Source organism: Lepidochelys kempii, chromosome 15 (genome assembly GCF_965140285.1).
Source record: "Lepidochelys kempii isolate rLepKem1 chromosome 15, rLepKem1.hap1, whole genome shotgun sequence".
Classification (NCBI taxonomy): Eukaryota; Metazoa; Chordata; order Testudines; family Cheloniidae; genus Lepidochelys; species Lepidochelys kempii.
Genome location: NC_136394.1, coordinates 18707861 through 18719912, shown reverse-complemented (window position 1 = coordinate 18719912; position 12052 = coordinate 18707861).

Sequence of the window (12052 nt, the reverse complement as noted above, 5' to 3'; positions counted from 1 at the left end):
GCTACTCTGAAACCCATGGTAGTAAGTAGGCTGAGGTCTCTCTATACCTAACCCCGGACCTTGTTTAACACTGTTTAATGTTGGACAGTGACAGGGTTATGTTAACACCTTTGCCAATTTAGTGAATCTAAATTAATACAACTGCCCTCTGACTCCTGTTCCATTGATCATAATTAAGGCTACATTTTAATCACAGGTATTTTTAGTAAAAGTCATGGACGGGTCACAGGCAGTAAACAAAAATTCATGGCCCGTGACCCGTCCATGACTTGTACTATACCCCTAACTAAATCTTGGAAGTGCTGCGGGTGCTGGGGGGGGGGGTGAACCAGGGGGTGCTGCGGGTGGGCCTGGGGGGGCGGTGCACATGCTCAGAGGGGAGTAGCCCAGGACCCCCGCTGGTGCTGGGAGGAGGTGTGGGGAGAGTTGGTGGGGCTGGCAGGCTCCCGACCTGGCTTCTCGGAAGTGGCAACATGTACCTCCCTAAGCTCCTAGTTCCGCATGCTGCCAGCTCCGCAGCTCCCATTGGCTGGGAACCACAGCCAATAGGAGCTGTGGGGGTTGTGCCTGTGGGCGGAGGCAGCACACAGAGCTAGGAGCTGAGGGAGGGACATGTCACCACTTCCAGGGAGCCTCCCCAAGGTAAGCTCCCCACAGAGCCCTCACCCTCTCCTGTGCCCCACCCCGCAGCTCTGAGCCCCCCACCCAAATTCCTTCTGCTGCTGGGGGGAGAGGGGATGGCCTGAGACTGCCCCAGCAGCAGCCAGCGCGACTGGCCATGGGGCTGCCTGAACTGGTTGGGCAACCCTGGAGCCAGCCACACGGGCTGCTACGGAAAGTCACGGAATCCGTGACTTCCATGACCTCTGTGACAAACTCGCAGCCTTAATCACGATATACAGAGGGGCCACCAGCTGTTTTAGCCACCATTTAGCCCTGGTCTCAGCAGGTTTAATTGACAGGATTAAAAATGCATATAGAAGCTAGCATACCATCCAAACCAGGGCTCCCAACATTGCTAGCACCAAAGAATCTACAGATGGGAAATGTTTGCAAGACTTTCCTTGGGCATATACGGCCCATGATGCTATTTCAGGGGCTGACGAATCAGCCATCAGGGCTACTGGCCAAGTTTTATTATTATTATTTGTATTGCGGTAGTGCCTAGGGACCCAAACTAACATCAATGTCCCATTCCATTAGGGACTGTCCAAACAGAATTAGAGACAATCCCTGCCCCCAAAGAGCTCGCTATCTAACTAGACAAAACACACAGAGGGTTGTGGTGCATGCAGAGGGGGAAGGGATATCAGCTACAGCCTTTGTGAACAATGTGATCATTTACAAATGTTACGTTGGGGCCATGATTTTTTGTGTGTGTGTATTTTTTTAATCATGTGGGGTGTTGGTCCAATACTGACATAAAATTAAGAGCATCACCTACTGTCTGACCAATTCCAATTCTAGAAATGTCAACAGCAATTATATAATATCATCATTTATTATTACTGTTATTTTTTTAAAAGGAAGATCTGAAACCTTTTCCGATAGTCTAACAATAAGTTAAAAATAATCATTTGAGATATTGGCCATAGACACATGGACAAAGAAGAGGATAGTTGTAGGTATCCCCCGATGTTACCAGACCTTTCCATGAGTAATCAGAGCTAGAGGAGAACAGGTTCCCGAATGGATGATCTGAGAACAAAAATAGGTTGTCAGCAAACCAGGGCAGAGGGCTGTTTCCCCCACTAGTTCTCCATTTTCCCCTTTTATTCTCCTCTTCCTCACTCCCTGTTGCTCCACAAAAAGATTTTCCTGCCCTGGCTAGTAAGGAGCCACCTGGACCCAGAGGCAGCTTAAGATGAATTGGGGCCCTAGGCACAAAGAACATTTGGACCTCCTACACCCCAGAACTGGGAGGGCCAGGGGTGCCATTCCCACCCACACACACCACTTTTATAAGCAGGAGGGCCGTGCCTGCTGCTGGGTGATCAGCTCCACCATCGTGAAGCCCCTGCTAGCAATGCCAGCCTCTTCTCGGTGGGGGGCTGAGGTAGGCCAGAAACTGGAGCCAGGCTGTGGTAAGAGCCGCCCTGGGAGCCCAGGCTGCTGTGGAGAGCCCTGGACCCTCCACCTGACATGAGCAGCATGCCCCAGTGGCAGGGACACGGGCTGCTCTTGGGCACCACAGCCCCCTGCTCAGGGCAGGTAGAGGATCCAGGCATCCCCACAGTGGCTGCCTTGGCGGCACTTACCACAGCCCGGCTCTGGCTTCCAGCCTGGTCAGGGGACGTGGCCCTGGGGGAAAGAGGAGGAGCAGCGGACATGGCCCCAGAGGGAAGAGGAGCAGGGTGTGGGGCCACAGTTCCAACGCCGGTGGAACCCCTCTCCCACTTCTACACAGGTTCTGGTGCTCCTGTGGAGGCCCCCAAATTGGCTGGGGCCCCTGGGCACGGGTCCTGTGGGCCCATGCATTAATCCACCACTACCTGGACCCCACCACATGAAGTGAATAGTAGTGACGATGCCATAGCACAGGCTAGCAATGCTAGTACATACCCAGGGTCCTGGCAGGCTTACACAGACAGCACCGCGGCTATTTCCACTATGGTAACTAGATTAAAACTAGTGCAGCTACACCTCCTCAAGCTACAATCACACCTCTGATTGCAGCATGCTCACAGGGTGAGAGCCAATCCAGTGCTTCCCCTGTCCATAGCTCCCTGTCAGTCTGGGATGAGCAAATGCTGGGTGTGACCGGGTAGACAGTGCATAGGACAGGGCATTTCCCACTAATCGGGGCAATGGTCTTTGGAAACAGCAACCCTAACCCAGCTCATTTGGCACAATAGTGTTCTTCCTGGAAGTACCATTTCCAGAGGCGGCGAATCCTGAATAAAGGGAAAGGCAATATGCAACTGCCCACTGTTTTGGAGGAAGAGTGGGCCCCCAAAATATCAGGTTTTAGGGGCTTTGTGAGTTAGTGTATTAGCCTCTCACGTCCAGGTTCAGACCCAGGCTGCCATCACAAGTGCAGTGAGTTTGGTGGTCCCATCCTATTTCCCATTTGTGCTTACCACAATAGTACCACAGAGACAACAGGATTACTGAAGGTCAGCACTTAGTGGGCATTAGTCAGTGGTTTTGCACTACCCCTCATTAAAGCCAATAATTTAAGTCATGAAGGAAAGAGTGTGATGTAGTGTTAGAGCTAGGACTCCTGAATTCTATTTGCAATTCTGCCACTGATTTACTAGGCAAGATTAAGCGTGCATCCTGTCAAAATGGGGATAAAAAACATTTACTAATTCCAAAGGGATACTACAAGGCTTATTCAATCAGGAGTGACAAAGCATTTTGAGGTATTCAGCTACCATTAAGTGCAGAGTAATTTTATAATGAGAAGCAAATTTAGAGACTTCTAGTATGATTTACAAAAACCCCTAAGGAGGTTAGGGTGCCTAATACATAAATCCCTCTAGGCACCTATCTGCATCTTTCAGCGTCTAAATACATTTGTAACTCTGGCCTTAGGGCCAAATCCAGCTTCCATGGAAGTCAGCTGAAAGACTCTCATTGGGTGTCGGATCTAACCCTCAATTAGGACCAAACTCCTAAACCTCTAGTCATGCCTACGTTCCTAGGGCAGCCTCAGTTTGTCAAACCACTTTGGCTCCTGTCTAAAATTGAGTACCTTGCATCTGAGAATGAAGACTCTAAGGGGAGCAGACAGAATTTCTGAAGCATTTCTACCTTCCGGACTAAAACATGTCTTAAAAAACAAACAACCAACCTTTGAAGCAATAAAAGGGAGAGCGATAGGATTTATGACTTTTTAACGAGTGCCATAGAACATCCATTTCATTAATTTACAAGGGAGGCATGGGGGGTTGTCAGTTCAATAAATTCTCCCAGATTATTCCTTTGAAACAAACAACTTTGTGCATTTGGGCTCCGGATGTCACCGTGGAGGCTTTTATCCAAATGAGCTATGTGTTCTCGAAGGAATGACTAAAATGCCTCAAGAAAAGAAAAAGAATAAAAAAAAGAGAAGCCGCTCTCTGCAAAAGACAGCTTATCACGCTGACACATTGTTTGAACTCCCAGAAGAGGATAAAATAAATAAAATAAATAAAAGCCTCAACCATAGCTGCAACTTCAGCTTGCGCTGCTAGGTGTTATTTTCAATCTGAGGAAAGACAACATTTGCTAATGTCTTTTTTTTTTTCTCCCTCTCCTAGAAAAAAAAAAAGTTTGTTTTTCTGATACCCAGTGTTTACCATGCTGATGTCAGGACTCTGCTGTGTGGGGACTGGAGAGAACAGTGACTCTGCTGTCTTGGGACTCTTTGCAGAGGGGTAACTTCAGAGAGGAATTATTAGCATCCTGATTTATTGGCTAGGCTGGAACAAATAAAAGAAATAGTCTTTTTTCCCCCCAGCACATCAGGATTGCAGATGTGAACAGTGAATATAAAATTCCCTATTAAACCTCAGCACTTCTATAACCATCGTAAGTAAATAACTCCATATTTGTTTACTTAGTCATTTAACTTTTTAGAAATTCATTCTGTGCTACTGAAAAAAAAAAAAAGAGTGAGAGACTAAGTCAGGTCTACACTACAGACTTCTGTCGGCATAACTATGTTGGTCAGGGGTGTGAAAAAGTCATCGTCTCATCAGTCTGCCTCAGTTTCCCCTCCCACCTTTTGAGAGTTTTGTCTATTTAGCATGTGAACTCGGACCATCTCTTACTTTGGATTTGTGCAGCACCTATCACAACAAGGTCCCAACCACTGCTGAGGCCTATAGGCGCTACTGTGATACAAATTAATAGTGATTATATCGATACCTATTTGGCTGAGTTACATGAATTCGGCACCAAATGCTGTGAAATCCACTTACAACTATTTCCGCTCTCAAAACTAAAGGTTACAGTATATGATCATTGCCCAATCTAAGATGCAATAGAAATCTGAGCCAAAATGAAAAGAATTCTACACCCTCCCCCCTCGCCTTCAAAACCTTCCTCCAAACCCATGTGCCCAACTCCCCATCGCTAACCCATGTGACAGGGCTCTCTGCTTGTGCTTCGTGCTCAGCCTTTAAAAAGTGTTTAACTTCAGACCTGTCTAGCTGGAAACGCTCTGTTCTGGCACCACATTTATCTATTGCTTGCTGACATCATTATTTGCCTTTTGGGGTGCCGAAGCCTGTTTCCATTCAAATTAATGACAAAATTTCCACCTATTTTGCTGGGGCCAGGAACGGACGCTCTGGGCTAAAGCCTGCAAGTGTTTAGTAACACGTGTAGTGCGAAATACCCTAAATAGTCCAACGGAAATCAGTGACATTACTATTACCCATACTAGTCAGCGCTGAGCCTGACAGTGACCACAGGCTGCTTGAGACATGGATCGGGTCTCCTGATATTTCTGTGCCTTCATGCACCATTACCAGCTATTTAGGATGAGGAGAAACCCTTGTCCTGTGAATAAGTGCTGCAGGACAGGCACCCAATGTCATGGCTTTACATTAGTAACCTACCCAAAGGTTGTGGTGGAGCAAGGAACATAGGCTCCAATTCAGCAACCTTAAGCTTGAGAGTAGTGCTGTTGAAGTCTATCAGACTGCTCACACACTTAAAGTTTCAGCACCTAGCTAAAGCAGGGCCAGAGCTCAGATCTACTGATTTATTATTATAATTTATTTTACCCCTGAAGGCCCCAACCAGCACTAGGGTCTCATTATACTAGACACCACCCAAACTCATAGTACGAGGCCGCCCCTGCCCTGAAGAGCTTATAGTCTTAACAAAAAGAGGGAGAAACAGACACCTTTGCCCTCCTACCTTTTGTCCTCCCAACTTTTGTCTGCCCAAGTGACTTGACCAAGGTCACACAGCAGTTCAGTGGCAGAGCCAACAATTGAAGCCACAGCTGCTGAGTCACAGTGTGCTGTTCACCCCACTAGACTACAATGCTTCTCTGGCATCTAGTCTTGTGGTTTAACTGCATAACCAGCCTCTTTCTCCATTTCTGTTTCTCTTTTCAACTTTCAGAACTGTTTCTTCTCACACAAAACAAACCAGGATGCAAAACAACACAAACATGCCCTTATTTTTGCCATACAAAGGCAAGAATATGCCAAACAATTCCAACATCAGTAGCAAAAACATACTATAATATTGCTCTCTCTCCCTATTGACCCCTTGGTATTTTGTCAGAAGTAAACCTTTCAATCACAGTGAGTACTTAGCAGTAATCAGTCAGTCAGTCACAGACTGCATTTTTCCTTTCACTACAAAACAAAGACTATTGTAAAAAAGTGCCTGATAAAACTTTTTAAAATAAGCAAAGCCCTGATCCTTTAAATGAGTTCAGCAGGCAGACCCATGTATCACTGTGAAGCCCTGACAGCAGCAGGATACTATGCAGGCTCAAGGTTCTGCCCATCAGAACCCCTTACACAACCAGGACTTGTGTTTCAGATCCCAAGTCAGTACAGGCCAGATTTTCAAAGAATTTAGGTTCCTAAAGATTCAGGTAAGGGACCCAGTGGAATTTTCAAAAGCATCTAAGCAGGATAAGCACCTACTTCATGGAAGTTAAGACACCTAACCTGCTTAAACACCTTTGAAAATCCCAGTAAGCACCTATAAAAATCTGGCCCTTACTGATGCTCTTTTCAAAAGAGCTCCATTTCCTGTAATCTAACGTGCTCATATTTTGGGCTTGTATCCCTCCTAAATGGAGATGAAGGACAATAAACACCTGCAATCAGCTGCTTTCCCCACTATAAGTCACTATGTTCCTTGTTCTGGTCGTACATGGTTGTCTCATTGTCTTCTGTGATATAAAAGGATAAATATTTCAGTAGAGTTGGTTGAAATTTTTGGCCATCAAGACATTAGACAACAGATGGCCTTTTGATTAAAATGAATATTTTCACAACATTTTCATTTTGGTCCAGTTTTTCAGTTGAAAATCCAAAAACCATAAGCATTTTTTGTTTGCTTGCTTGTTTTCTTGTGAAAATTTTTCATTTTGCCGCAAACATGTTCAGGATTTGTAACCTGAAACTGAATTTTTATTTTATTTTTTAACCAAAATCTGAACATTTTAATCAAAAACTACTTTGTAAAAGAACAATTTTTTTCCTTCTCTATTAATTATTTCTTCCCATGATTTTTTTAAAATTTCCCATGAAAACTGACATTTTTTGACCAGCTCTAATTTAAAGGCATTTCTATAATCATTTTCACAGCTGTATCTGAGCACCTCACAAATCTTAATGAAGCCTTAGTCACCCTGATTGATAGAGAAATATTATTATCCCAGTCTCACAGATGGGCAGACTGAAGCACTCAAGAGACTAAGGCCTACATGTTCATACTTGACGGCCTAAAGTGAGACCCCTAATTACATGGCCTGATTTTCAGAGTGCTGAAGTCAATGGGAGTCATAGGTGCTGAGCACATCTGACAATAAAATGGGTCAGAAATATAACACACTGTAAGGTGACACTGGGAGCCTGTGGTAAAGTTAATTTAACTGGGCTATGAGAGCTAATTACAACTGCTCTTACGCTTCCTTTTCAGGGCTTCTGCTTAACTATTTGGGAAGCACAGGCTAGGGCTGTAGCTTTTCAGAAAGCACTACAGAGCAAACCCAGGACTGTTGTATTTAAACCCTGAATTTAGTTTTTAGTATTAGCTCCCCCATCACCTTCTACTTATTGAAGATACTTACACATGGACCCTCTTACCACAGGGTCTAAGCCCCTCACATCTTTACCGTACTTATATTCAGAACACCCACACCCTTGTGGGCAATGCTATTAACCCACATTTTACAAATGCAGAATACAGAGACCTAACTGATTTGCCCAAGGTCACAAGCATGCAGCAGAGCAGAGAATTTTTACCACATCTGTGAGGGACTAGCTAAGATTTGAACCTGTGACCATTTAAACACAAAGCAGGAAGCCACTGTACTGCCTTCAGAGAAAGAATACTATGCGACTGCTTATCTCTGCTTGTCAGAGAGACAAACGTATTTTACATAATGCTATAAATACTTTTTTTTAAACCAGTGTATTTCTCCCACACAGCATTTCAGATACTTTTTACTGCATGTGCAACGTCTATCCTTTTAGAGCTCTCAGCAGAATAGTCACTCTCATTTATTTTAGGATATGTAAGTGTGTGTGTGCGTGCACCTTTTCTCCTCTGACCTTCTTAAAAGACAATTGCCTAGCTTATATGATAGCCTCCTATGTAATGTGTGCCCCCTGATGTCTTCAGTTGTAACCAGCATGAAAAGTGCAGCATCAGGTCATATCCAAACATTTGTGTCTTGCCAGCAAACTCTGAATCCTTTTAGCTAGTGGTAGTCAGTCTCCTGCAAATGGATGTCTCACTTTTCACAGTTTGGTCAGACAGAAAGTCTTGCCTGTCGCTAAAATGTCACAGATAGGAGACATCAGCACATAAAATGTCGAGCCCCCAGATTTCGACTGGGCTCCAGTCCCACTCTAGAGGGCATTACCCCTCCCCCTATAATCCCATGTAAATCAGATCAGAGATTTACAGACCCTCTTCTGATTGAGCTTTGCCTCTATTCTGGGCCTCATTAGTTATGAGAGAATCCCTATTTAAATAACTAGCTAATAGCTAAATCTAACATCCATAGCCCCAGCAGCCTCCAAGGCAGCAGTTCCCAAATTTTTAATAGCTGAGTCAACATTTAAAAAAAAAAAAAAGTATTTGCACAACCCTTCAACCCAACTTTGTTAGCAGGGCAGCCCCGGGGAAACTTTCACTGCCACTGTCCCATGCCCCCATTCTCAGCTAGTCTTACACACACAAACACACACACACACTTACTCCCCTGCTGGGGGGTAGGAGGTCACACCTCCAACTTTGGGAAACACTGCTCTAAAGGGCATCAAAAATCCCCACTCAATGCTCCCTCTAGGTCTGTAAAATGCACCCAGGGGATCATATGCTATTTTTACAAGGAATTCCCTATGAAATAGAGACTGGAATGAGGCTCACCTGGAGCCAAGATGTAATTGGCTTAAGATCCTAACAGGAATCATGTTCTTGTTACTGTCCACTCTCTGTCTAAACCCACTATAAAACTTTCTCCAATCCTCATCCTCACCTCTTGAGCACTGATTGGCCACCCTTAATGGTGGTGTCTATACTAGCTTCAAGCAGCTGTATTTTCCACTGAATGCATCCGATGAAGTGAGCTGTAGCTCACGAAAGCTTATGCTCAAATAAATTGGTTAGTCTCTAAGGTGCCACAAGTCCTCTTGTTCTTTAAGCCTGCTCAGTAGCTACTAACAATGCTTCTGCAGAGTTCTTGTAGTTTCTCTGCTCCCTACACGTATAGGGAAATACAGATGTTCCCACCAGAACTCTTTTACTGCTCTCCCTTTATCTCTACTTTTAAAAAAATAAGATGATGAAGCATAAAAACAGGTGAATTACACTAGGAACAGGGCCTTGGTCTTCTGGCACCCAGTCCTGTGCCAAGATGCCATCTGTCTCGCCACTCTCTGTACCTTGGGCACTAACTCCTGGGTACTTTCCTTTGCCCTCTATATCATGGTGCCATTGTACCTTTCACAGGACCCCTGAGCCTTACTCCATTTCATCTGCTGCCTTCCATTGCAGACAGGGGCGGCAGGTTTGTATAATTTTTGGTGGTGCCCAGAACGGGTCCAAGTCCCACCCCTGACCTGCCTCGTAAGTGGATATATATATTTTTAAAATAATGTTAAAATGGACTGGAAACAATAAGTGTTTAACAGTTTCCCGATTGCATAATGTGGGGGTGTGGTGGGGGCATGAGGGCACTGGTTGGGGGTGTGGGCTCTGGGGTGGGGCTGAAGTGTTTGGGCTGTGGGAGAGGGCTATGGACTAGGGCAGCGGGTTGGAGTGTGGGGGGATGAGGGCTCTGGCTGGGGCTGGAGATGAGGGCTTTGGGGTGTGGGAGGGGTTCAGGGCTAGGGCAGAGGGTTGGGATGCAGGGGTGGGGCCAGGGGAGAGCCCCTGTCCCCCCCAAGCAGCACACTCACCCGGCACCATCATTGCACATGCTCCCAGAGGCTAGACCAGGCCCCTCTCAGGTCCAGGAAGCCCCCTCGCCTCCCCTGTGGCAGATACTGCGGTGGGAGGGGGCTGCCATCACATGCAGCCTCCTCCCCTGCTGCAGCCTGCTGCCCCTCACCATAGCGTCATGGGGGATGGGGCTGCCCCTTGCCCAGCATGGGGCAGAAGTGGTGGCTGTGGGCGGGGCTGGGGGGGGGAAATCACACGGTCGGACACTCACCCAAGCCCCAGCAGCTGCTCAGGGGAGGTCTAGACTCTGTCTCCCAGAAGCCCCTCGGCGTCGCCTCCTGCTGAGTGCCAGGGGAGGGGAGGTGCAGCAGCCACCTCACCCTTCCACTCTTGTGTTGTAGGCAGCAGCGGCCAGGGGCCACGAGGGAGCACAGCGCAAAGCAGTCGGCAGCCCCCCGCTTGAGGCAGGGACACTCCAGGGCTAGCGGGAGCTGCAGGGGGGCAGCAGGCGGGGACGGGGGGACACTCCGGGGGAGGCACGTGGGGGCGGCAGGAAGGGCCAGGGGAGAGACCCGGCTCCGAACACTGGTGAAGTCGGGCCCCCAGGCCCTGACTATTCCTGGAACCTGGGCACCACAGGGCCGGACAACTCACGCCCCTGGATGGATCTACTCTTGCACTTTGCATGGTTTCTCCTCTCCTACTTAGCTGACATGCTCTAAACATTCTGCTTGCTAGGGGCAGACCTTATTTCACCACGTAGAAAACCATGCAAGACTTCTAGTGAGACCTGCACTGAAACACATTAAAAGTGGTAGTATTTAAGGAGACTGAATAGCTGCCCAAACTGGTAACTGGACACAGAGAGCCTTAAACTGGCAGTGGCCAACCGCTGTTACTATTTGCTTGCTGTTGTGTGAAACCAGTTTGGTGAACTGTCCATTGCCTAGTGGGAAAGGTCCACACAAGAAGGAAAACACCATCATAACAGCCACCCTTGGCCTGAGAATCCTAAAAGAAATTCCTTCAGGGCGGATTTGAGGCTAGGAGAATGAAGCTTTAACTTATTTCCCATGCTGCCTCTCTTCTGTCGATATTTGTTTTTATTTCTACCATCAGAGCAAGGGCTACCCTCCAACATGCCCATGTAAAGAAGTAATAACCCCCTTGCTCCTTTTCACAGGCTACCCGGACCATGGGTGGGAAAGCATTGGAGTAAGCAAGACTACTCACTTGTTTTCTCCCTCACCAGAGCAGACCTTGGCTTCACACACATACACATGCACTTGCTGGCCAAGTGAGCCGAGTCAGTAGGGGAGGAAGTAGTATCTCACGAAAGCTCATGCTCAAATAAATTGGTTAGTCTCTAAGGTGCCACAAGTCCTCCTTTTCTTTTTGCGAATACAGACTAACACGGCTGTTCCTCTGAAACCTAGTATTGCATAGTAATTCACTGTAGGTATTAGTCAGCAGTACTTTACTACCCATCTCCAACGGAACAAGCAGAAGAATTGTGACTCTTGAGACATATCTGAGTCATGTTGCTCCCTGGGCTATTCATGGGTTGTTGCATCTTACACACCACCCTTTGCTCAGGGACATTCCTGAGGTCAGAATCTAGCCCCACACAGCTGAGAACAGAACAAAGTCTCTGTCTCATCTGCTCAGCAGAGCTGAAGATGATTTCTGAGCCAAAGCTATGGAAAAATGTGTGAAATACTTAAGATGAACATAATAGAGACATACAGCAAAAGATACATGTGAAATATTTAATAACTATGGCTCCCTAAAGAGCACTGTATGAATATTTCTAACTAAATATTGAAAATTTATTTATTTATACTGTTTGGGAGATTAATAACCCTAAAGTGTTCGACAAGTACTTTTCTCTCACCTGTCTATTCTACAGCTCCTGTGTTTTTTTGGATGACATGCTCAATACTTCAGATACTAATGCTAGTATTTTAATTGTCCCAAC